The sequence below is a fragment of the Rattus rattus genome, chromosome 13 (genome assembly GCF_011064425.1).
Source record: "Rattus rattus isolate New Zealand chromosome 13, Rrattus_CSIRO_v1, whole genome shotgun sequence".
Taxonomy (NCBI): Eukaryota; Metazoa; Chordata; class Mammalia; order Rodentia; family Muridae; genus Rattus; species Rattus rattus.
Window position 1 is genome coordinate 36122381 of NC_046166.1, and position 27068 is coordinate 36149448.

Consider the following 27068-nt stretch of genomic DNA (forward strand, 5'->3'; position numbering starts at 1 on the left):
GATTTCAGGTCTTCAACTTGCTTTTCAGGGCTTGTGTGGTGGGAGAACTGGATTCTGATCTTTTCAAGTAGCATTGGTTTCTGTTGCTTATGTTCTTGCACTTGCCTCTTGCCATCCAGTTATCTCTAGTGCTAGCTGTCCTTTCTGTCTCTGACTGGAGGATGTCCCTCCTGTGACCCTGTTTATGTCAGAACTCCTCCAAGTTCAGCTGTCTTTGTGATCCTGTGATTCTGGTGTCCTGGGTGTGTCAGAGTACCTGTGATCCTGGGCTTTTCACTGTACCTGGAAATCCGGCTCCCTCTGGGTGTCATAGGAGTGGGTATGGAGCCAGTGCCCTGGTCTTCTCCAGGTTCAGGTTCAACAGGGAAGGATCCCATGCCACTGGCTGTGCGGTATTTCTTGTTTCCTTGGATCCCGGGGATCACAGTTACTCTGAGTGGTGGAGCAGATGTTGTGGCCCCACCTGTGATTCTGGACGGGTTAGAGTACCTGGGTGGCAAGCTTTCTCTGGATGTCATAGGAGTAGGTGCAGAACCAGCTCCCCAGGACTGCTCTGGGCACAGGTTCCCATATTTTGTATTGGGATTGTCAAGATCAATTCTCTCTTTAACCTTTACATTAAAAAAAAACCCTATAATACTATTTATTTTTATTGGGAATTAGTTCTGTTTAGATGGCAAGAGATAAGAATAGAAGGGGAAGGCAAAAAAGTGATAAAAGTCAAACCATAGAAAGATAGATGAGAGCAAAAAATTTAGATTACTCAAAATCTGTGTGTATTTCTGAAACAAACTCTAAAATGTTCTATTTGAGAGTTCGGATTGATGGCTCAGTGGTTAAGGTTACTAGTTGCCCTTTCCGCGGACCAGATTCAATTTATACAATCCATATGGTGGCATAAAATGTTCTTTAAGTTGGTTTCATAGGATCCTATAGCCTCTTCTGCTCTCTGTGGGCAATGAACAGGAGTGTTTCATATCCATACATATATATAAAACACCCATACATAAAATATAAACATTAATTTTATAGATATTCTATTTTTTTCTTTTTCTGATAGTTTTCAACTTTTGTTGAAAGGCCTAATGACCTCAGTTTTACCACTGAGACCAACATGATGATGTTGGTAGGAGTATCTCTGCTTACCGTTTACTGCAAATGTTTTACCTAAAAACAGCATTAGATCAGACCCACGGCTGACTAATCAGTGGGTACTGTGGGAACTAAATACAACTCAATCTAAAATGTCTCTTGGGGCATTCCAGCTTTCACAATATACAACATTCTAATTAGTCATCATATAGAGTCTTCATTGTAATATTGTCCTTGTTTCTAAGAAGTTCTAAGTTAAAATCACTTTTTATGTATGTATAGAGTAGATTGTAATTTATTTACTTATTTTATCTCAATATAACTCTGCCTGACCTATAACTCACCATATAGGTAAAACTGGCTTCAATCTCAGAGCAATCTTCCTATCTCAGCCTCTTAAGTGCTGGTCTTATACATAGGCCCTACTACACAATTTTAATTTAAAGTTAATATGGTGCACACGAGCTAGCCTAACCTAAAACTTGCAATTCTTCTCTCTCATCCTCTCAATGATTACAATAATGAGTGTACATCATATACTCAGTGTAGAGAATAATTTTATTTTATGTGAACATTTATGTATTCACAATTGTAGTGAAATACTGAACTGATAATCTCAATTGTATAGTGTTTTGACTTCTCAACTATTTTGAAATAAGAATGCAGTGTGATAGTTTTTGATATAATAATTTTAAATTGGGGCATAATATAAACATTAAAATGTATTCCTATAGAAAATATAGTCCAATTTCCATCACAACTTTCACAGTTTTTGTTGCTCATATCTAGTTGTATTTGTTGGTAATGGATGGAGTTCGTTATTTCAGATATTAAAATGAATTTGGCTATGTTCATATCTATGTGTTTATCAAAACACAATTAAATTAAAATGGACTTGATTTGTTCAGTGCCTTCATCATTTATATCCTCTCTCACTTTCTAATCACGTCTGAACATTGGAGTTCCATTAAGAAGAAGCTTGAATGCATGCATACCTGTAGTTCCTGTCTACCCTCCCTTTTCTTCTATTCTATATTCCTCCCTGTCCCTTTTTTCCTCCTACCCTCTAGACCTTTTTTTCTCAATTTATGGGTTTTTTTTTTTTTTACAATTTTCTACTTCTTTTTAATACATTGTGGTTATTTTCACTGTCCTTCACCTAACTCTGGCTAACTTGTCAAGTGTGTGTATGTGTGCATATGTGTGCATATGTGTGTATGTGTGTGTGTGTGCGTGTGTGTGTGTGTGTGTGTGTGTGTGTGTGTGTGTGTGTATTTATATGGTGGGATACATTTATTCCACAATGCATATGAACCCCATGAAACTGTATCCTTCTAGCAGGTACTGCTCAGGCTGGGCCACAAGTCTGTTACCCACTGAGCAATTTCTCTGGACCTAAGTTCCTTAATTCACTTAATCTTTTGCAATGTCAAGAAATGTGAATGAATGGTAAAATTTAGCTTGATTATTCAATTAAAAACAGCTATCTTTTCAGAATCTATAAAGCAGCCAGGTTTTTGCATAAACCATACATCTGCTTCTGTCAGCTCTTATTATTTATATTTCTAAAGAACATTTTGATGCCACTATTTCTTTTAATATTTTGGATTTTAATTTTGATGACTCTATTCCTCAAGTAGGCAGTACCTTTTGGCAAATTGCTTCCCATTTTATAAATCAGAAAGATTTAAGGATAAGATTAGAACTTAATACTATGGTGGAATTTTCCTATCAATATTTCAAACCTCTTATCAAAACCTTTACCTGTTTTATCATTATTGATATATCAAGAAAAGGTTTTATTTTCTATAAAAACACTCTAGTAGAGTGTCTTTTGCACATTTAATGTGAGGTTAAATTCATATCTAACTTTCTAAATTTACCTGAAAAAATATAAATACAAGCTTCAATGCAATTGTAATTATAAAAATTACATTCTTAGAAAAATGTAATATCTAGTGAAAATGTATCAATTTTATTGAACTAGAAACATACCATAAAATAAATACATGTTATATGAATTGTGTAATAATTCTTATGTTGATAGGAATTGTTAAAAGTTCATTTGCTGATAAAAACATTCAAAATATTTTTTCCATGACCTGACATTTTCTAACTGGAAATATATTTAAATGACTAGGTACAGAGTATTTTAGTATAACTTCTTTAGATATTGTATACGTAAATGCTTAAGATCTTGGTCTTGAGAAAAAAATTTTAAGCCTAGGCTTTTGAGAAAGGTTCAGTTTGTAAGCATACTTTATTGTCAAATAAAATGAGCTCAGTTCAGTTCCAGAAACAAGATGGGAAGAAAAATCAGATTTCCACACATTTCCTTATTTTTCCACATAGTGACTATTGCATAAGCATGCCTTTCAAACAAAATCCAATTAAATGATAAACAAATTCAATTAAAATCTTATTGCCATCTATTTTACCCTTTTACATTTGAACATATGTCTGAAAAAGCCAGTTTTCATTGCATGCAGTATGTTGAAGGAAACTCACTTCTACCACACACCTTTTGACCATGTCTGTATCTAGAATCAATTCAAATATCCTGAAGTAACCGGCACCTTCAGTACTTATATTAAGTTGTGTTTATCTTAGAGACACATGATTAGATTTGAAATAATTCTATTTTCTTTAAAAATATTTCCGTGCAACATACAAGTAACATAATAAAATTTCAGATAACCTGCCATTTGCATGATAATCTTACAGCTTTAAATCATTATAGACAATATCCCATAATCATTATATTCCTATATGCAATAAAATGTTAGAGGTACCAAAAATACTTAGTTACTTAGAATGAATAGTTAAATATTAATGTTTCCAAAATGATATGGTGTAATACATCTAAATTATTATGGATTCTCTATTAATTTATACTTTATATTAATTTAAGCATGTGGAATAACTGCATTACTTTTGTATGCATGACTCTCATTAGAATCAATTTTATGTATAAGAATTGAGGTTTTCCCATTTTAGAGAAATTAGATTAAGTCAGTACAAGCACGTTGATTTTCTAATAAATGCTTCCCTTTTTCATATAATGCTATTCTCTTTTTTGTCCAATTAAAAGAATTACATATTTATGTCCCAAATGCTGCCCTTTTTTAGTCCCCCCTCACAGATTCCTTCCATGATATCCCCTCTCTTTTACCTTTGAGAGGCTGGCCTCCCAAGTATACCCCCAACCTGGTGCATCAAGCCTTTGAAGGACTAGGCACATCTCCCACTAAGGGCAGCTAAGGCAGCAGTCCTCTGCTACATACGGGCCAGAGACCTAGGACCAGCCCCTGTATGCTCTTTGTTTTGTAGTGCAGTCTCGTAGTATCCTGTGGTCCAGGTTAGTTGGCACTCTTGATCTTCTTGTGGGGTTTACATAACCTTTAGTTCCTTCAATTCTTCTTTTAACTCTTCCATAAGAGTCCCTGATCTCTGTCTAATGTTTGTCTATGATTATCTACATCTGTCTCAGCTAGCTGCTGAGTAGAGCCTCTAAGAGTATGACTATGCTAGTCTCCTGTCTGCAAGCACAACATAGCATCACTAATAGTGTCACTAATTGGTGCTTGCCCATGGGATTTTGAAAGGTATAGTACATAGATGGTCAGGTCAACATCTAGAATCAATGGTACAAAATTACCCAGTCATTCACATTATATGTGTGTGTGTGTGTGTGTGTGTGTGTGTGTGTGTGTGTGTGTCTGTGTGTGTCTGTGTTTGTATGTGTATGGCTGCATCTAAATAGATGCCTGTCAGAATCATAAATAGTTTCACAGTTGTCTGAAGAAGTAAACAGATAATGCAGATGTTCCTCCACTCACAATATTTTCATAGTTTGAATGTCATAATGTATTCAATACAGTTCACTCAAGAAAAACCATTGTTTAGAAAGATAGGACACTGGTCCTTCACCCCATGATTCTAATTGGGAGCCACTTCTATCAAACATACCTTCAATTGACCAGGAGTGCCAAGCATCAATTGAGAGTATCCCAATGTATATTGATAACCCTAGGAAAAGTGAAAAACATAGAACTGGTACAATGATCTCCACTAAATGGACATGACCATCACTCTCATCATAAAATTGAGATATTCCTAAACTGTCACAATTCAAGAAGCCCAAAAGTCCTTATTTAAGGTGTATGAATTGATATTGTATCTTCTATTCACAGACCACAACTTCTCATTTCACCTCACATCTGAAAATCTAAAAAACAGTAAATATTTGTATGCTTTCTGCTTAAATTTAGAAGCAATAACATTGGTGGTGGTGGGGTGCAGGGAAATGGACAATGGGTGAACCTTTCCTGTTGTTCCATGGTCTTTTTCTGAACTAATTCAGGTCACTATTTTGAAACACGTATTTCCTATCATTCTTTAGCTCTCTTTTGCATGACAATATTGTTTCAAAAGATTGACATCTACCACAGTATGTTCTCTCTAATTATTGTATACACCACACACACACACACACACACACACACACACACACACACACACTGCTGTATTACTGCATAAAAGTAGAAGAACACAAAGCCTTTGGAAGGAAGGCATTTTTGTCTGTGATTTCTCTGTGTCTATTCTTCTTACATGAAGATATGTGTCTGATATATTCTGATTTCTAATATGAAATTCTAGAATTAATGCATAGAACTTCAAATTATTAACATGAGTTTTATGTGATTTGAGGACGGTAATGTTTTACTTGTATTTTATTTGTTCATATTTAAATAAAACAGAAATGGATAGCCAGGTAGGTAAATATTATACATACATACAGAGAGAGAGAGAGAGAGAGAGAGAGAGAGAGAGAGAGAGAGAGAGAACAGAGACAGAGAGAGAGACAGAGAGACAGAGAGACAGAGACAAAGAGAAAAATTCACACACAAATGCACAGACAGACAGACAGACAAAAACAGAGAGACAGAGAGAGGTTTAATACTCAGAAATAATAAAGTCTCTTATTTATGGTGCTTTTACAAAATATTTCTCTGAGAAAAGTCACTGAATACCAGTGAGACAGAAATATCCATTACCTAAAGCACAGCAATTGTCATAAACAAGTGTAATTACATCTGTAAGAGTGTGGTTATATATGGAGATTGATGACTACACTAAGAACAATGGAAAGTTGTGCTGAGAAAGCTTCACATGTGGTGTGACATTCTCATAGATTTGAAAGAGAAACAAATTAGAAATAGAACAAGAGCCCTTCACACAAGAAGACTGAACATGCAATGTCTACTGATAAGAATGATCTGCCTAATGTATCCTCAGAAGATCAAAGAGACTCAATTGTTGATGGGCTTGAAAATCACTTCCTTTCAAATGTCTTTTTCAAACACAGGTACTTTTGTTCTGTCAACTCTGGCCCTTTCAAATCCTAATCTTTGATCTTAAAATATGATATTTCATCACAAGTATTAATCTGCCTTTCTGGCTAACTTGTCTATTTTTTTCATGGTGAAGCATTAATTAATTAGATTTCTATTGACATTGTCTTTGAATAATCAAATTTGGTTTGACCCTATTACCAGATTCTGTTACATGAGACAATCTCATTAACAGCCCTGAGATGTCACTTTAGAACCATTTGGTAAGAGAGATACAGACATAAATTAATTATGTGATGTGCTTTCTATGCTTAAATGCATGATCATTAGTTACCCAGTCTATTGTTTGGAAACAATATGCCTGATACGTTGACTTCTGAAAAATGTTCTCTAAAATAAAAATAAGTTAAAAGAAAGAAAATTGATAAATAGGGAAGAATGAAATACAGTTAGAAGAAAAATTAGAAATATTAAAATGTATTAGGTTGTTCATTAAGCATATTTTACAAAACAAAGTACTAAGTAAAGTCAAAGGAACATTTGTAAAGGTTTCCTTTACCCTATAATAAAACAACTTATAATAATTCTTAATAAAACACTGCAAAATAATGAATATGTTTATATGTGTGATATTTCCATTGTCCTAGTATTATATCTTCAAGATTATGAAATATTTGAAATATTTCAAATATGTGAACTTTAGATAAGGATTTAACAAAAAGTGTTAGTAGGAATATTGGAAAATTCGAGACACATCTTTATAAACTCTAGTTATTGAAAGTGCTGAAGAATAACAAGAAGGAGGTAGAAAGAATGATCAGAGATCAGGGCATCAAAACTAGTTTCCTGCTTTCCTGTACCAAAGAGATGTTAATACAAACCATGCTGTGCAGGCACGGTGTATTAACCGAGCTCCACAGAAAGAAAAAAAAAGTACCTATTTTTTTCTACTTTAAGAACTCTAAAGGAACAAAAGCAGGAACTGCAAAATTTCAGACTATTTAGTTTTAATTGTATTATTATTAATTCACTAGTTATATTTATTTACATCCTGAATGATGTCCTTCCTGGTTCCCCCTCTCAGAGTTCTTCTCCCAGCCACCCTCCCCTTTGTCTCTAAGAGGGTGCCACACTCCCTAAGGCATCCCTCCTCCATTGTGTAATTAAATCACATTTTCTGTATCCATTCTTCAGCTGGGATGCATCTAGATGCTGCTAGTTTCTGGTTATTACAAATAAGGCTGCTATGAATGTGGTATAGCACATGTCCTTGTGATCTTGTGGAGTATTTTTTGAGTATATGCTCAGGAATCATATAGCTTGGTCTTCAAGTAGAACTAATTTTAATTTTCTGAGGAACTGCCAGGTTGATTTCCAGGGTGGTTATATCAGTTTCTCTCCATTTAATTTGATGTTGGCTCCTGGCTTACTGTAAATTGCTTTTATTATGATTACATGTGTGCCTTTTATCACTGAATTGTCCAAGACTTTAATATTAGGGGTTGTTGGATTTTGTCAAAGGATTTTTTGGCATCTAATGAGATGATCATGTGACTTTTTTCTTTCAGTATTATTATATGGTGGACTACCTTGATGGATTTTCGTATATTGAACTGTCCATGCATCCCTGGATGAATCCTACTTGATTATGGTGAGTGATGGTTTTGATGTGTTCTTAGATTCAGTTTGTGAGTATTTTATTGAGCAGTTTTACATTGATGATTTTAGTAGTAATTTGGTCTAAAATTCTCTTACTTTTTTGAGTGTTTGTGTGGTTTATGTATCAGGGTGACTGTGGCCTCATAGAATGCCTTTGGCAATGTCCCTTCTGTTTCTATTTTGTGGGATATTTTGAATAGTATCTATATTAACTCTTCTGTGCTAAAACCATGTGGCTTTGGCCTTTTTATGTTTGGGAAACTTTTAATGACTACATCTGTTTCATAAGAAGGAAACACATACACACACAACACACCACCACCACCACCACCACCACCACCACCACCACCACCACCACCACCACCACCACCACCACCACCACCACCATCACCAGTATCAATATAACAGGAATTAATTGCTGGTCATGCAATTTAAATGATTTATGTATTCTTGATTTAACTTTGGTAATTGATATCTATCAAGAAAATCATCCATTTTGTTTTGATTTTCACCTTTTTTGGAGAACAGGCTTTTGAACAACCTAAATATTCTTTGGCTTTCCTCACTGTCTCTCGTTATCCCTCTTTACATTTCTAACCTTGTTTATTTGGATTTTGTCTCTTTGCTGTTTAGTTAGTTTGGCTAAGGTTTTGTCTAGTTGATTTTCTCTAAGAAACAGCTCTTGGCTTCACGATTTCTTTGTATTGTTCTCTTAGTTTCTAATTCAGTGATTTTAGCCTCGTTTTAATATTCCCTTCCCTCTTCTCACTTTAGGCGTGCTACCTTCATTTTGTACTAGACTGTGCATTTAGACACATTTGTTCTATATTGTGAATTTATAAGTTGCTAGTGTGAGATCACTCAAATTTCTTTATGAAAGTATTAATGGTATAAACTCTTAACACTGTTTTCATTGTGTACTAAAATTTGGGTATGTTGTGCTGTCATTTGCATTAAATTCTAGAAAGTGTATAATTTCTTTCTTTTTTCTCCCCTAACCCAGTGGTCATTCAATAGAGAGTTGTTCCCTTTCCATGAATTTGAACACTTTTTGTTTTAGTTGAATTCTAGCTTTATTCCATGGCAGTCTGATCAGAGATAAGGGATTATTCAATTTTGTTGTATCTTATCTGTTAAGGTTTACTTTCTGGTCAACTATATGGTCATGTTTGGAGAAGATGCTGTGAGGTGCTGAGAATATGGTATATTCTAAAGTGTCTGGGTGAAATGATCTGTAGATATGTTAGGTTCATTTGATTCATAACCTCTGTTTTATTATTTCTCTTCTTAGTTTCTAGGTCAATGACCTTTCTAGTGGTTAACATGGGTATTGAAGTCTCCCACTATTAATGTGTGCAGTTCAATGCATGATTTAATCTTTAGTAAAGTTTCTTTTATTAATGTGGGTGTCCTTGGGAATTAGATGTTCAGAATTGAGTCTTGGTGGATTTTTCCTTATATGCATATAAAATCTCCTTGCCATCACTTTTATTTTTTGTTGGATGTCTATTTTATTGGATCTTAGCCTTCTTTATCTGATTTTCTCTTCATTTCTGTCAGCCTTTTGGATTTGATCATTTATATTATTCATCTAAAATTTTGCCTACACAGACAGACAGACAGACAGACAGATACACACACACACACACACACACACACACACACACACACATTACATGCATACTTAGTGCACATAGAGGTCAGAACAATAATATACCTGATCTCCAATAAGTGAAGATGGAGATGGTTGTCAGCTACTATGGAGATGTTGCCACTAGAATTTTGCTCATCTATAAGAACTACAAGGTCTCCACTGCTGTGTCATCTCTTCAGCACCAGTGTCAATCCAAATTTCAGATAGTTATGTTAAGAAATTTATCTCATTTGTTAATTGGGTTATTTGAATTGTTGGTGATAGTCTAACTTCTTGAGTTCTTTATATATTTTGGATATTAGCCCACTGTCAGATGTAGAGTTAGTAAAAATATTTCCCAGTGCCTAGGTTGTCATTTTGTCCCAATGATGGTATCTTTTGACTTAGAGAAGTTTTTCAGTTTCATAAGGTCTCATTTATGTATTTTTGATCTTAGTGCCTGAATCATTGGTGTTTCATTCACAAAGTTATCTCTGTATCAGTGAATTCTAGGCTACTCTCTATGTTCTATTACATTTAGCATGTTTTTTATACTGAGGTATTTGATCCACTTGGACTTGAGTTTTGTGTGGTGTGCTTAATGTGAATCTATTTGCACTCTTCTTGCCGACATCCAGGTAGACCAGCACCATTTGATGTAGATGTTGTCCCTCTTCCATGGTATGGCTTTGGCTTGTTAAAGAACAAGTGCCAAAGGTGCATGGCTTTATTTCAAGGTCTTTGATCCTTGACACTAGTAATGATACTCTGTTATGCTTGCACACAGGAACCAACATAACTGTCCTCTGAGAGGCTTCACTCAGCAGCTAGTGGAAGCAGATGCAGAGACTCACAACCGAACATTAGACGGAGCTCAGGAAGTCTTATGGAAGACTTGGGAATGGAAGAGTTGTGAGAAGAACTGAAGGACCTGAAGAGGTCAGGGACTTCACAGTGACAACTAAACAAAATATATATTCCCTGGATTGACATTTGTCCTACACCATTATCATGCAGTTTTTATTATTCCTTCTCTGTATTACAGCTTGAAAGCAGTGTTAACTTGTATAACCATTCTGGAATACAATTTAGTAATTTCTGAGAAGATTGAGAATATTTCTGCCTCTAAACCCTACCATACCTTTCCTGGGTATATACCTTAAAGATGCTCAACCATTCCCCAAAGACAATTGCTCCACTATGTCCAAAGCAGCTTTACTCATAAAAGCCAGGAATATGAAGCAATCTAGATCTGTGTCAACTTAAGAATGGATACAGAAAATGTAGTACATCTGCACAATGCAATATTATTGAGACACTACAAACAAGGACATCATGAATTTCACAGGCAAATGGATGGAACTAGAAAATATCATCCTGAGCAAGGTAACCCAGACCGAAAGTACATGTATGGTCTGTTCTCACTTATAAGTGGATATTTGCCATAAAGTACAGTATAACTATGCTGTAATCAATAGACTCAAAGAAACCAAAGAACAAGAAGGAGCTAAAGGTTATGCTTGAATCTTTCTGAAAAGGAAATAAAATAGGAATCAGATGTTGGTGGAATGAGGGAAGTGAGTGGAAGTGTGGTTGGATTTGGGAGCAGGAAGGGGGCATATATCAGAAAAGGAGATTAGCAATGGAGGAATCTCCAGGACATGTCAGTGACCTGGGATGGGGAGAGTCCTCAGAGGGTCCCTGGAGGCAACTTTGAGACTTCTAGCACTGGGGTATATGGATCCTGAAATGGTTGCTTCCCATAGCTAGGAAGGACTCCCACGGTGGGGGTAAAGGCGGCAAGCCACCCACAAAACCTTCCATCCAAAGTGTGTCCTGCCTACAAGAAGTTCAGGGTCAAAGATAGAGCAGAGAATGAGGAAATGGCCAACTAAGGACTGCCCCAAATTGAGACTCATCCCATGTACAAGAACCAATACCTGACGCTATCAATGATACTGTGATATGCTTGCACACACGAGCCTAACTGTCCTCTTAGAAGCTTCACCCAGCAGCTATGAGATGCAGAAACTCATAACAACATTAGAGAGAGCTCAGGAAATCTTATGGAAGGCTTGGGAATGGAAGAGTTGTGAGAAGAATTGAAGGATCTGAACAGGACAGGAATGTCACAGTGTCAAGTACCCTGGACCCATAGTGTCTTCCACATACTTAAATCACCAACCAAAGAGCAAGTTCAAGATGGACTATGTGCTCTGCATAGCAGATGAAGAGCATGGTGTTCAAGTGGATCCTCCACAACTGGAACACAGGCTGTCCCTAAGCCTACTGGCTAGCTACCTGTGGGTCTAAATGGACTGCATTCTCTGGCCTCAGTGTAAGAGGATGCACCTAGTCTTTCAGCAGCTATGCAGAGAGAAGTGGACGTTAGGGTTGGTGGGTTTGGTGACACCTAGAGAAGGCCTTCCATTCTGAAAAGCAAAAGGGAAAGTGGAATGGGCAAAGGTGAGGAAGGGCTGATATTGGTCTGTATATTGAATAAATAAATAAAATTTAAAAACTTATCCCCATATACAGACACCAAACCCAGATACTATTGCAGATACCAAGAAATGTTTGCTGAGAGGAGCCTGATAGAGCTGTAGCCTAAGAGACTCTGCCAAAGCCTGACAAACACAGATGCCGATGCTCACAGTCAACCATTGGACTGAGCATTGGAACCCTAATGTAGATAAAAGACTGAAGGAGCTGAAAGGATTTGCAATACATAGGATGAACAAAAATATAAACTAACCAGATTCCCCAGAGCTCCCAGAAACTAAACCAACTAAAGAGTACACATGGAGGGACCTATGGTTCCAGCTGCATCTGTAACAGAGGATGGCCTTGTCTGGCATCAGTGGGAGGAGAGGCCATTGGTCCTCCTAGATGCCCCAGTGTAGGGGAATGCCAAGGCAGTGAGGTGGGAGTGGGTGGGTGGGTGTGTGGACGAACACCCTCACAGAAGCAGGGGGAGGTGGAATGGGTAAAATGTTTGTGGAGGGGAAACTGGGGAAGAGTATAACATTTGAAATATAAATAATAAAATATCCAATAAAAAAAGAAAATGAAATTTAAAAATTAATACCAACAATTGACTTCTGGAAAACATAAATCTAATTGAAAAAAAAAACTTTTGTCTAAGTTTCCTCTTAAGTTTATTTATAATATGATTTATAAGAGAAAATGGAAATTGTAAAAGTGTATTTGTGTTACTAGTCATTTTGGGTAACTATTAAGTTGTAGATGAACACAGAGTATATTCCTGTAATTTTAGTGATCTGGACAGAATAAGATTTTGAGTTAAAGGGTGCCATAAAAAAGATGGATATTTCCTTTTGTCATGTTTCTTTTTTTCATAATTTCAATCTCATTATCTTCAAATTAGTTCCATAATAAACAGATTACTACAAGGTATTACAACCCTAAAATTATGAATGTGATGAATTATCATGCTGTTATGATATTATGTGCTGAAATGCAATTATTTGATTTATAGAGTGGATCTAAGATAGTCCCATCAATTCTGTGAAAACTAGAGACGTATTTCTCATTTTTTGTTAGAGAAAGGTTTAAGGTAGGTGCAGGAATTTGAAGATTTATGACTTGGTGATATGAGAAAAAGCTGTTACAACAGAAGGTAGGTGGTAGCTCGCTGTAGCTGGGAACATCTCCTAGTTCCCAGGCACTGATAAATGAAACCAATCTAGAAAACTGTTTTTCTGACCAGGAATATAACCTTTGCACGTTGTATTCTCACCTGCATAAATGTTTTTAAACAAATATTACTTCAGGCCAACATTTTATGACAATTTCATAAACCACTTTTGTTGTGACCGTGTATTATAGAGCAATATAAAATCAATACAGATATTTAAATTTCAGATGTACCTTTGGCATATCTTATTTTTATACCTGCAAGTCACAAAATATTAATTACTTTTTATTGACATAAGTGAAAGTCCATGAATATTACTAACTACAGACTTCTAAACCTAGATTGACTTTTACGTGTCTAATCAGGGGAACCAGAGAAATGATTTGTATTCAATTCTCAAAATGTAGTCTTCAAAATGTAGTATTTACTCTTACAATGTTAAAACAACTTGCCAACAAATATACTCCGAAAAGTCAATTTTGTGCATTCTTTTCAAAAGCTTTTAACACTTCTAAACAAAATTACATGAATAATTCTGCTTATTTCCATTTCTTTTGTTTTCTTATAGATGAAGTGACTACAAGGCTGCTTGAAAGGATGCACCAAAACTACACTCAGTAAGGTTATTAAAAACCTGCTTCTGAAAACACATCTACTTGTTTGTTTTATGATTTGTATATGTTTGTTTATATTTGTATATGTATGTTTGTTTACCTCAAAAGAATGAACAAGAGAGAATGTTGCAAATGGTTCTGGTTTATGATTCAATAGTAACCGTTCTTTTTATAACATAGTGCTGATCCAATGAGTGCAAATAGTTATCAGACATTAATAAAAGAGAAAGAGAAATAAGGGGGACACGACAAAAGTACCAAAATTCTGCACTTGAGTATTCAGACATTTGCTGCAGATTTGAGATCAGAAATACCTTTACTACATTAAAATATTTGAGAAAAAGTGTATAATATTCATTTACATGAATGTGAATGTTTTAAATTAAATTTTTAAAAGTTTAAATTTAAAAATAATTGACAATACTGTTTATTATGGTCAAGTAAATAGGCTTCCAAGCAGTTATGTTATTTTCACTAAATATATTGCAACAGAGGTTTAAAAAATATGGTGAAGGGGAAGACACGTATCTATATTCAGACCTCTTAGAATTCTAAATTTTAAATTCTGAGTTCATGACTTATTGATTTCTTACTAGTGAGAGTTCCTTATTTCATTCTTCATGAATGCATTTGTAACTGGATGATAATGGGAATGGATTTAATATCTCAGGTTACTTGCTCAGGTGACAGCATCCAGACACTTAGGAATACAGCACTGATTTTTCAGTTTGAAACATAAAGTTCAGGTAGATTGGGATAAAATAAAAACATATGGAGTTCCCAGTGCCTTCCTCATTCTTGACCCAGGAAATGTCAGGCTGAATTAGTGGATTTGAGATATTTTTGGTAAAAAAAAAAATGCTGAGTCTTTCACTTATCAAACTATTATTACCTACCAACCCAGAAAGCCATCTCATTAAGTTCCTGGCTTCTAAACAAGGTGCAAGAGTTAAGCTGTTACACATTCCTAATTGGTTCAACCTTTCTTGGGTACAAAAACCCGGGTAGAAATAAATTCTAGGCTGTATAATTGGTGTGCATAGTCACACAGTTCCAACAAAGATAGGCTTTATTATTAGGGATTTTGCAGTATAAAATGTGTAGTGTATATAGGTTGTTTAGTGCTGAGATAACTCACACTTAGTGCTCTTGATTAGAAAGGAATATGTACTGATTGGTCAAATAATATTAATATATTATTATAGATCTAGACCTGTAAATTTTTTTTCTTAAATTCTCTGTTTGATGATTCTCTTTTATTATATAGTGGTATCACTTTAGCATAGTCCTGAGTGAATTCTCAGAGACTTTTCTTGCTATTATGCTCTCCTGATTTGAAAATTACTCATATGACACGTTACAAACTTATTTTGAAGCATGTTCACTGTTTTTGTTTTGGATAGAGTCAAAGGATAAACATATTTTCATCACATCATGTGAAGGATGCTGAGATATAGCCTGACTTGCCAATGTTGATATAGAGAATGAACATCTGGCTGAAATCTGTTGTCAGAGTTTTGCACTATAAATGAACACTTTCTCTTGTTCTTTTTATGGTTTGTGTTCTGAGGCACAGTCTCGCTATGTAGCTCTATATGTCTGGTAACTTACTATATAGATCAGTCTGGCCTCTAACTAACAGACCTGACATACCTACCGAGTGCTGGTATTACAGGTATTTCACTTATACCCAACTTAAGTAAATTTTAACATATTTCCCTCCCATATTTTGAGAAGAATGTCATCATAAGGTGTTCTCCAAAAGGTACTTTAAAAAAAATATTATTGAATAGTGCCACAAAGCAGCAAATGCTAAAATGTAGGAGAAAGCATATGTAATCAGTGCAAAAGAATTCCACACAAAGTGTGCAACTACATGTTCCAGTTTTCTTTCTCTTGCTGGATTTTATATAAGTCTACCAAAAAAAAAAAAAACAACTTGAAGAGAAGATCTATTTGTTTTTTATTTCTAAATCAAGTTCCACCAGTCAGGGAAATGAAGGCCTCAAGGCATACCTGAAGCAAAAACTAAGACAAAACGCATGCTGGCCCACTCCATGGCTTGATCACAGAATCATGCTTAGGTAGCTTTTTACTCATCCTGCATAGTGATGTGCTGCCCATGGTAGATGGGTCAATCTCCCGTAGATTTGGTACAGGCCCACCTGACCCAGTCTCTTTCTCAATGGACGTTTCCCTTTAGATTGTGCTAGGCTAGGTAAACCTGGCCAACTACTTGTGACTAACAATGTCATGTACCTTAGAGGAGAGGATTCTACTCCCAAGTTCCTAAATCACCATAATCATTAACTATAGTGGGCTGAGCAAGATTGACCCCACAGATCCCTGTGATCCCACAGATGCATAAGGGTTTTAGGAAGTACAGCTTTGTTGAAGTAGGTATGGCATTGTCAAATGTCTGATTTATTCACTTCTGATGCCTACTATTCCCGATGTAGAAATCTGCTATCCCTGTAGTACCATACCTTTCTTCATGCTGCCATGATTCCCACCACAATGATAATTAACCAAAACTCTGAAACTTTAAGAAAGGCCCAATTAAATGTTTTCCTTTAGAATACTTGAGATGATCATGGTGTCACTTCATAGCAATGGAAACCCTAATTAGGACATTAATTGTACACAAAATATTATTTTTACACCCACAGGTAAATGCGATTCATACTCCTCATCAAAGCATAGGCTATCAAAGAAAATAACAGCTGGCCAACATACAGAGAACAAATGACCGTGCAGTTGATATATATCCAGTATGAAACCTATACCTAAGGGCCACGGGACACAGAAGTGTGACAAGACTACTGAAGCCATAAATCCGGGAAGTCTATTATGATAGTCTGACAGTCTTCTAGGTCTGAAAATGAAACTCAAACTATGAAAACTAATAAAACATTACTACCAAAAGAAACGTTGAATTATGAGAGCTCACTTGGTATGAAAATGTAAATTGCTGAACGCAGCATGAACCCCATACCCAGATGAAGTGCTGCAGCCAGTTAGACGACTGGAAGAGGGCGATGGGTGACAACCTTACCTGGTTATATGATTCCAGTCGTCAGCCCTAAAACACTTTCTGAGGAGGAACAGTAAATGACATGAGTAGGGTATGTGAATATTTATTCTACATTGAGAGAGAAGACAATAATGAGACTGAGAGAAAACAAGAAGAGTGTGAAATGGAGAAACAGTGAGGGGAATGATGTAATTATACTTTAATTCTAACTGAAGTCAACATTTTGAATCTAAATTTTAATTATATTTATGTTAAATTTAAAGACAAGTTACATGCTTTCTTAATACAAAGTGAAAGCCAGAACTCACTGACAAGTAGACTTAAACAAAATCACAATTTTACTAACAATATTAACCACGGTTTCTTGACTCAAAGTTCAGTATCTTGGATTGGTTCATTCGTTCTGAAGCCTCCTGGACCCAAAAGCCTTGGGAAATAATAGTTGCTCAGTAAAGTCATCCACAGCAAACAGGCTGTCTTGTAGATTCATGTGGGCTTCATTCACAATGATGATATCATTGACATTCATCCCACTGGCTGGCATATCCAATGTCCTAACTCTCCATTGCAACTGAAACTGTCTCTTCTCAATTCTGATCCTTTCAGAAATGCTAAATCTCAGCAGCTCTCTATGATGCTCTCAATATGTCATATTTCTTATGTCTACCAAATTAATACAATATGTGCAACTTTTGTAAAGTTACAAAGTTTAGCTGCCAGCTTTGAGAATTAGCATTGGACCCATTGGATCACAGTTTCTTTGTGCTTACTATTTTCTAGAAGATTCTACTTCAATGATGCTGATATCTTATTAATCACAGTTGACCACTAACTGTTGCCCTAGTGAAGAATTGGTTTCCTGTTAATGGTTGTATTCGTTTGTAAATCACAACTGACTTCTTTTTTAACCTCGGTATCACCAGCACACATAAATCTTAGTAGCCCCAAGTCCAATTCCTAATTAAGTCCTTGATCAATCTGAAAACTTTCCAGTCATCCCTCTACTGTCTTCACTTCTCTCAAGATTATCTAACAAGGTACCACAATGACTTGCCATTAATCTCAAAGTACTAACAGATTTTCCATTGTAAAATTCTATGAAATTTTAATTTTAAATTCAACTCTTCAACAAGAGTTGAAAGCCATAAAAGCCATACGATTAGATCTATAACAGTAACGCCTGACTCTCGTGTTGCCAGTCACTCTTCTACTTTGTTTTCTGTGGCTGTGGTAAAGCACTCTGCCAAAAAGCAACTGAGATTGCAAATAATTGTTTGGTTTACATTTCAATCATTCAGGAAAATTAGGACAGAGAGTAAGTTAAGAACTGGAAGCAGAAATCAAATAAATGTTGCTTGTTGGCTCCCTCTGGATTATATGCAATTTCATGATTAACTGGGTGTATTTGGTTGGTTTGTTGGCCAAAGGGGTTCTTGGGAGATCCCTAAACAACTCAGGGTGACATGAGAACCAAAGTCCGATTACTGAAAACTGAGTAGGGCCACGTTGCTGAGGACAACATCCACACAGGTCACAGGGATGTGGCACTGCTGTAAGCACAGAGCCACCAAACCTATTCTAATCTGTTTGGCGTGAGGAGATTACTCTGCAGGCTAAGGAAAGAAAAACATTGAAACCAACCCAGCCACAAAACCCTCCACCTGCAATCTGCCATGCCAACAAGGTATACTGTAGCAGTGGTGGTATAGAACTTGTGGGAGTGACCAGTGACTGTTCCAACTTAAGGCCCAAGTCGCCAGAGCAAGCCCATGCCTGGCATAGTTTGGATGGCCTGGAACTAGAGGCTGGATAACCCAGAGGCCTAGGATGAAACCAAAAATAAATAAACAAACAAACAAACTAACTAACAGTTTTTGAAAAAACAGTGAAATGATCCCAAATGATATTCCACTATACTTTCAGATTTGTGCCAAGCCCATTTGTCGTCGGAGATACTTTTTCTTTTCTGGGAGCAAATGGGAACAGGTGGAAAGACCCATAGATAGACGTTACGACAACACTGTGTAAGTCGGACGTTACCATCTGGTTCCTTTCTTCGGAGATTGGGACACCCAGAGGAAGCAGGTGGAAATTGGAGGAGTTAGAGGGGATGGAAGGTACCAGAAGAATGTTTTTCCTGAATCAACCAAGCTAGCTCACATGGGCTCATGGAGACTGAAGTGCAGGGCTACATGGGACTACACCAGGTACTCTATGGAAGTATTGTGCTGTTAGCTTGGCGATTTTGTGGTGCTGCTAAGATTGGGAGAGGATATATATCTGACAATTTTGGCTCTTTAGGGAGTACTTTTTCTCCTACTGAATTGCCTTTTCAACCCTCACTTATGGAGGCTTTCTCTTTGCCTCATCTTATCTTGTTTTCTGCTTTTTGCCTGTTGTCTTTTGCAGGTCTATTCTTTTCTGTATAGAAAATGGAGGGGGAGTGGATCTTAGAAAAGATAGCAGGTAGTAGGAAGCTGGGAGGATTGGAGGGAGAGGAAAATACAGTCAGTTTGTATTGTACGAATGGAAAATCTATTTTAAACAAAAATATAAACAATAAGGATATTTAATAAAAATGAATAAATCTAATAAAATGTTGCATGGGCTTTGATACACTTAAGGAAAAGAACAAAATGAAAAATGTATGAAAATGTTAAATAGTAAAGAAAACGACATATTCACACAGGAATCAGGAAGAATTTCTTTCAGCGTTAATATTTCGACACACATTTAGGATGAAAGCAGAAAAAAAGTATAGTTAATCTATTCTTATTTGGTGAAATCATACACACTTGTTCACAAATATGAAATGTAACATGAGTTAGTATATGCTTGGCTCTCTGTAAGTGTCCTTGATTATGAGAGCATGTATCTTAGAGAATAGACTAATTCAATTTATATTAATTTATTTGTTAATCATTTTACTTGTTTACGTTTCAAATGTTATCCCCCTTCACGGTCGGTCTCCCCTCTGTGAACCTACAACACCCCCCCCCATTTTGCCTCTAAGATGGTCCTCCCACACTTACCCAATTTGCCTCACCACTCTAGCATCTCCCGTCTCTTGGGCAAAAGCCTCCACAGGGCAAAACATCTCCCCTCCCACTGATGCCAGATAAGGCCATCCTCTGCTACATATGCAGCTGGAGCCAGGGACTGGCCCCTGTGTACTCTTTAGTTGATGATTTAGTCGTTGGGAGTTCTGATGGGTTCTGTTATTTGATACTGTTGTTCTTCCTATGGGGTTGTATTCTCCTTCAGCCATTCCCCTAACACTTTCATTGGGGTCCCCTGGCTCTGTCCAATGGTTGGCTGTGAGAATCTGCATCTGTCTTAGTAAGGTGCTGGCAGACCCTCTCAGAGGACAGCCAGACCAAGCTCCTGTCTGCAAGCACATCCTGGCATCAGCAATAGTGCCTTTTTGTGTCTGCAAAGCAACAGGGCTTTGGTGTCTGCAAATGGGACTGATCCCTGGGTGGAGAGGCCCTATGGATGACCTTTCCTTTAGCCTCTGATCCGTTTTTGCCCCTGCATTTCCTTTTAACAGGGTCAATTCTGCGTTAAATATTTTGAGATGGGTGGGTGGCACCGTCCTACTGGGGGTGTTCTTTTCAGGTTCTACCTCCACACTGTTGGATATTTCAGCTAATGTCATCCCTATTGGGTCCTGGGAGTTTCTCGCATCCCTGACATCTGAGACTTTCTAGTCCTTCCCCAAGTTTCGCACCTCCCACTACTACTACTTATTTCTGTTCATTTTCTCGGCCCTCTGGACTTCACTCTTTTCTCTTCCCATACATGAGCCTACCTCCTTCCTGTTTTTCTCATGCTCCTTTCTCCCACTCAGATCCCTCCCTCCCTCTGCCTCCATGATTATTTTCTTCCCCCTTCTAAGCGAGTTTGAAGCCTCCATACTTTGGCCTTCCTTCTTGTTAATCTTAAAATGGTTGTTGAGTTGTATCGTCAGTATTCTGAGCTTTGGGGCTAATATCCACTCATCAGTGAGTATGGACCAATTAGCTCATTATGCTACTTGACTCTGAAAATATTAGTTGTTGGAAATAATCTAGATTAAATGAAAAATTACAATTTTTGTTGCTTTAGTAGATATTAAATTTCTTATGAATACATAGTCTTATTTTTTGTTTTACTTATTAAAATAATGTTTATTTGTTTAAATAAAATATCTGATGAAATTTAATGCTCTGAGGAAACTATGATAAATCAGAAACAAAACATTTTCATGTTAACCAACACTTGGTAAAATAATTTTTGAGTCTTCATAGTTTTGTAATAACGAAGAAGACACACTAAATTCTTTTATTTAAATTCTTATAAAATTATATAAGTTATGAATAAATATTTATTTTGATAATTTTCTGCTATTTTCAGCTTTACTGAGTTATAAATTTATATGGAAATATACATGTACGTATCATCATTATGATTACCAGTAGATTATTTTTAAAATCACAAAGTTGTATTGTCTAAAATAAACATAATATTTTATGTTGGTAGACATATGGATTATTTAAGGAGAATAGGAAAGCACTTGTGCTTATGTAAAATTTTCCTTCTTTTTCCCTGGGTAAAATGTTTAGGGACAGAAGAAAATACATTTTCCTAGGCACATGATGCTTATAAGTTCATGGTTTTGTGTATTCAGAATTTTTTCTAAATGACATGAGCTTGTTCAAAACATCACCCAGAAACCCTTTTGCTCTCACAAGAGAGTTTTTAATGAGCAATCACATCTGTGCCTTTTCACTATATTTTTGCATTGCTAGCAACAACTTAAACCACATTATTAAATTATGAAAAAATATATAAATCTCAGTGGACTTGTTTAGTGTTTCAGGAGCCAGAAGTAGTGATCTCTATGCCTCTGGGGTTTAAGCTTGAATTACTTAAATTTTTTGTGTAATGATGTTTTTAAATATTTAATAGTATAATATTTTGAGCACCTTTCATATATAAATGACATTAAAAATTAACCTTCAGAACTATTAAAGGTTACCTGTGCAAATTTGATTTGAAGTCTACTCGAGGTCTCTGAAGAATCAGTTATGCTAGGAGATGCAGTTTTCTGAGAAACCAATAAATCATAATTCAAGTATTTAATAAAATATATATTAAAGAGTAAAAAGCTACAATCATTTTACAAAGCTGTACACTGCTTAAATATTGAAGAAAATTACTTATTGTTATATTGTACATGCTATTTACAGCATCATATATAAAAATGAATAGTCAATGCCCATATATACTTTTACTCTAACATATAATAAAATGTCTATTATATGTATCCTCACTTTTCATAGTTTTTCTTTTATTTTCTTTTGTATTATTACATACTTCATAGTCATTCACTAGGAATTTCTGTTATTTTTCATCTTTGAGGTAGAATTCAAAACAAACTTAATTCATATTGAATGTTTGATAGTAAATATTATTGAAATAAGGCAAATATGGACTCCATATAGCATCAAGAAAAAGGTCCCTTAAAAATCTTTGCTGATTTAATATGCATATCCATACTTATCAAGCATATGTCAGATCTGTAATGAGATCTCTACTGAACACATTAACTCTTATTAATAAAAACATAATTATGCTGAGTAGAAGAAGCACTTAATATAACATTAAGTATTTCAAAATTTCCTTTTGGTGACTTGCTGAAGTTTTGTCCAATTTTAAATGAAAATCAAATCCAAGGATTAATGACAATTGAGCTCATGGAAGAGTTAAACACAACTTCTAAAGATCTGAAATTTTTTCAGTAAAATTTTAATAAAACAATTAGGTCTCCTCAGTATCACTTGATGTTCAATAGAGCTGATTTAATTTGATAACACCAAGTCTGTCTTAAACGAAACATTTAAGATGATTTATCCAACTTCAACAGCTTAATGTTTAATAGAAAATCATAGTCTATTGTATGGTGATATCAATCATTTCCAAAGAAGAGAAAAGGGTCATTGGACTGTGGGGTTCTGTGATTTGGACATTTGTCTTTGTGAGTGCATGGTGTTTTAAAATAGAGATTGTATGATGTCTTTGATGTGTTCTTGGATTCAGTTTACAAGAATTTTATTGAGTATTTTTGCATAATGCTTGACAGATACCCCATCTTTGACGCATTCTCTGCAAAGTATTTACACTTACCAAAAGGTGGCTGGCATTGCTGACTCTTCATTTCCTTCCTTGTGAAATACTCCTTTTAAATTACACACTCTGCTTATGTATTCATTAGTTAAAACAGCACGAAGTTTTATTATGTCTAGACACATATTACAGATTTTCATTGAGATGAATTATGCAGCATCATGTCTCTCTTTTTACAGAATTGCAAATCTTAATACACATCATATAATTGAGGTTAGGACTACTCAATACATCCCCCCTTTAAAATGAAACAGATGTCAGGGATCTGAAACAGTAAAAAAAAAAATGAGAATAACTCTCAAAGGTAAAAACAAAAGCAAAATGAAAACAAGAAACAAACAACCTGTACACTTCACTCCCAAATGTAGCCGAGAAATGTTTAATGGATTTGGCTAAAGCCTAAGGTTGTAAGAAGTTGGATCTCTGGTGACTTCCAGAACTGCGAGGAAGAGAAAAATATTGAGTCCTCACACAAAGCTAAAGAGAAAACTGGGATACTTTAGAAATATTATTGGGGGTGAAGTCCCAGTAACACAAAACAGAGCTTGTAGATTGCTAGAATAGGATTTAACTTTTCCAGTAGAGGAGAAAGAATGTTGAGTGTGGGGTTAAGTCCTGAATTGGGTATGGGAGGGATTTATCTTGGGAGGAATGGAATTTTAGAAATAATCCATAGTATGATTGGAGAAATGCTGTCTGTTTTTAGATACTTTTCTAGGGAAAAGTAAAGACAAGCATTAAGTGAATTGGAGAAGTTAGGAGAAAATGCCCCAAGGTGTAACAATGGCACTAGTAAGAGGAGGGTAGAAGAATCCTCAAATGCTTTTGTGTGACAAAAGTACTCAAAACACATGGAGATCAGGAGTATCTCTTTGATGAAGAAAGAACAGGGTTAGAGGGGGATGAACAGGATGTTAAAGCCACTGCAACTGAAAATACACCTCTCATGGAAGCAAATGCTGTAGACCTAACCTTCAATGTATGCTAGGAAAAAAATGATATGATTTGTTCAAGTACTGTGAGAATTGCAAAATAAAAATTTCTCTGTAGCTACCTGACTAGTGATCTCCGAGAGATTTCTATTTTTCAGGTGACATGTTTCCTCGGTCTCATACCTACTTTCCTGCAGACTTCTATGGTTTCCTAGATTGTTTTGTCTAACCTTTTCCAAAAGCAAATCAGTATTAAACCGGCTGCTGTTTTTGTTCAGCGTCTTGGCCTGTGGCCAAGATGTACTGCCTGCCAGACTCTCTGGAAGATGTCTTCTCTCCCTGGGGATTTAGGCCACCTTGGTTTCTTTAATGACTTTACATGTGCCAGACACCTTCTCAAGGTATTGAAGACTGGCTCTTTACATTAATTAATTTCCCATTTCTGATCTCATTTCTGTAGTTACCAGCAAGCTGGGAGCAGGTGTTTCTTCCCATTGTTCTGCAAGCTGCTTTGTGTGGGGGCTATGAACAATCTATCATGCAAAGAGAAAGACCCAAGCTACTTTTTCATATGCTTCAGCAATCTCACATCTAGCAGTGTGCTGTCTATTTTTTCCGTAGTGTACTTGAATCTTCCATTTTATCCGGTAATAATTTTTATTAAAATGATTTATGCGCCTCCTCCTGGGATCAAACTAGAAATAATCATTGAGTGACTTTTCTGCCATTGACTCCAAGTATCCTCCTGCTCGGCTAATCTCCTGCAGGCATATTAATTATAGTCTATTTCATATGATTGCTACTGGCTGTTTTATCATCTCTTATCTCCCTCAATACTTAGAACCTTAGGAAGGAGTTGAGGGGAGGAAAAACCATGATCAGAATATATCGTAAGAAAAAGGTATTTCCAATAAATTTCATAAATAGAACAATTTTAAAGCTTCAGCCAAACATATCAGCTACCTTGGAAAATTCTTGGTGTGAAAACCACAGAAGTATTTGATTTTTTTTTTTTTTGGTTTGGCATTTTGACATAAGTATTTCTGTGCAGAATCGATTCTTTTTTCTGTTTTGCTTTAAAATTGTAAATTTAGGTGGCAGCCTGGTGTTTTATTAACTCTTTCAGTTCACCAGGATTCAATTAAAAGTTAGTATTTATATATGTGAGAGTTAAAAAGTTTGAAATAGTGTAGGTATCTGGTGGTTCTTTGATATTAATGACATCCACACCCCTGGTGTGTAGTTAGCACTGTAATTAAGTCATTCTTATTAGTACTAAACAGTGTCCTGGAGATATAAAAGTAATGTCCTCTAATGATGCCTAGTTGGTGACCAGAGAGCAGTGAAGACCTCATAAAAATTACATCATTATATTGATCTTTCTTTTGCCAACTTCTTTTCTGACTGATTATTATAAAACTGCACTTACTACTAAACGTTTGAGTGTGTAAATACAAACAGGTTTTTTCAATTCTGTTCCTCTGCCATTGGCTGGTAGATTAAGTTTTCCTGGGTTAATTTCTTTGGCTTAAAAGATACCCAATTACAATGTTTTTCTGGGATAATTTCTCTGGCCTAAAAGATACCAAATTACATAGGAACATAACAGCACAAGCAAGCTACCTGTGCATGTCAGTATTTGATTATTTTCTTTCAACTCAATAAAGGTAATGTTAATGATGTAACCTCATGAGTCAACATGACTTCTGAAGCTTATTCTTTAATTTCTAATTCATTTTTGTTTTATTAAATTGGTTTAACACTGAAGGTGATTCATCAGGGAAAGCATCAATACATTAGTGTAGGATTTACATGACACAGAGAGCACTGTCCAAGCTACAAGTGCCCATCAAGTAATTTCAATTAATATAATGGGCCTTTTGCTGTATTTGGAATCTCTGAGTATGATGAAAAGGAGAAGTTTTGTAGTAATGGCATATTGATCTTATCTCCGCATACAATGAATACTACTAATAAATCAACAAAATGTTTATTTTACCTAAATTATTAGATTAAATTATCAAGTTAATTACTGATTAATAGTACTATTCATATAATAATTCTATTTGTAGACAAACATTCATGGCAGTAGATGGAAATTGTCTTTTTTTAAGTTCCTTTTATACCCCACTCACTGCTACCCTCTCTGTCACCTCCTCCTAGGTTCCTTCCCCTTTCCTCTTCCAATTCTCCTCAGAAAGGTTGGGGTTCTTCTGGGTATCCCTCCACCCTGGCTCTTCAAATCTCTGCAAGTCTAGGCACTTCCTGTCCCACTGAGGCCAGACAAGTCAGGCCAACTAGAAGAGCATATACCATTACAGGCAACAGCTTTTGGGATAGCCCTGTTCAAATTGTTTGGGACCCATATGAAGGTCAAGATGCACATCTGCTACATATGTGCTGGGAGGTCTAGGTCTGGCCTTTGTATGATTTTGGTTGAGCTACTCCGAGTACTTTATAAACAAGTTAATACAATTGTAATAAAAATTTTTAAAGGATTTATTTATTTTATGTGTATGAGAGTTTGAATTATGCTTGGTGCCTGTGGTGACCAGATGGTGACTCATCTCTTTGGCTTGGTGTTAGGAATCATTTCTATGTAGTGGTATTGAGACTGAACATCAAACTGAAGTATTCTACATAAGCAAAACTGCTCTTAACTGCTGCGTCACATCAGCAACCCCAGTGATACATTATTTCTTATTTTTTCATTCTTTTTATTTTATTTTATATCTACGACTGGTTTGCTTGCAGGCGTAACTGAGCACTATGTTTACAATACCCAGGAATGACAGAACACAGGATGAGATCATCTGAATTTAGAGTTATAGAAGGTTATAGGAACTTTCATGTTCTTTTTGGGAAGAGAAATTCAGTCCGCTGCAAAAGCAGTAGTTATACTTAAGAACCGAGGCATCATCCAT

At 35.9% G+C, this 27068-nt stretch overlaps 1 pseudogene; it reads left to right on the forward strand.

Moving 5' to 3' along the window:
• Positions 1-321: 321 nt before the first annotated feature.
• Positions 322-27068, forward strand: part of LOC116914308 — a 47413-nt pseudogene continuing 20666 nt past the window's right edge.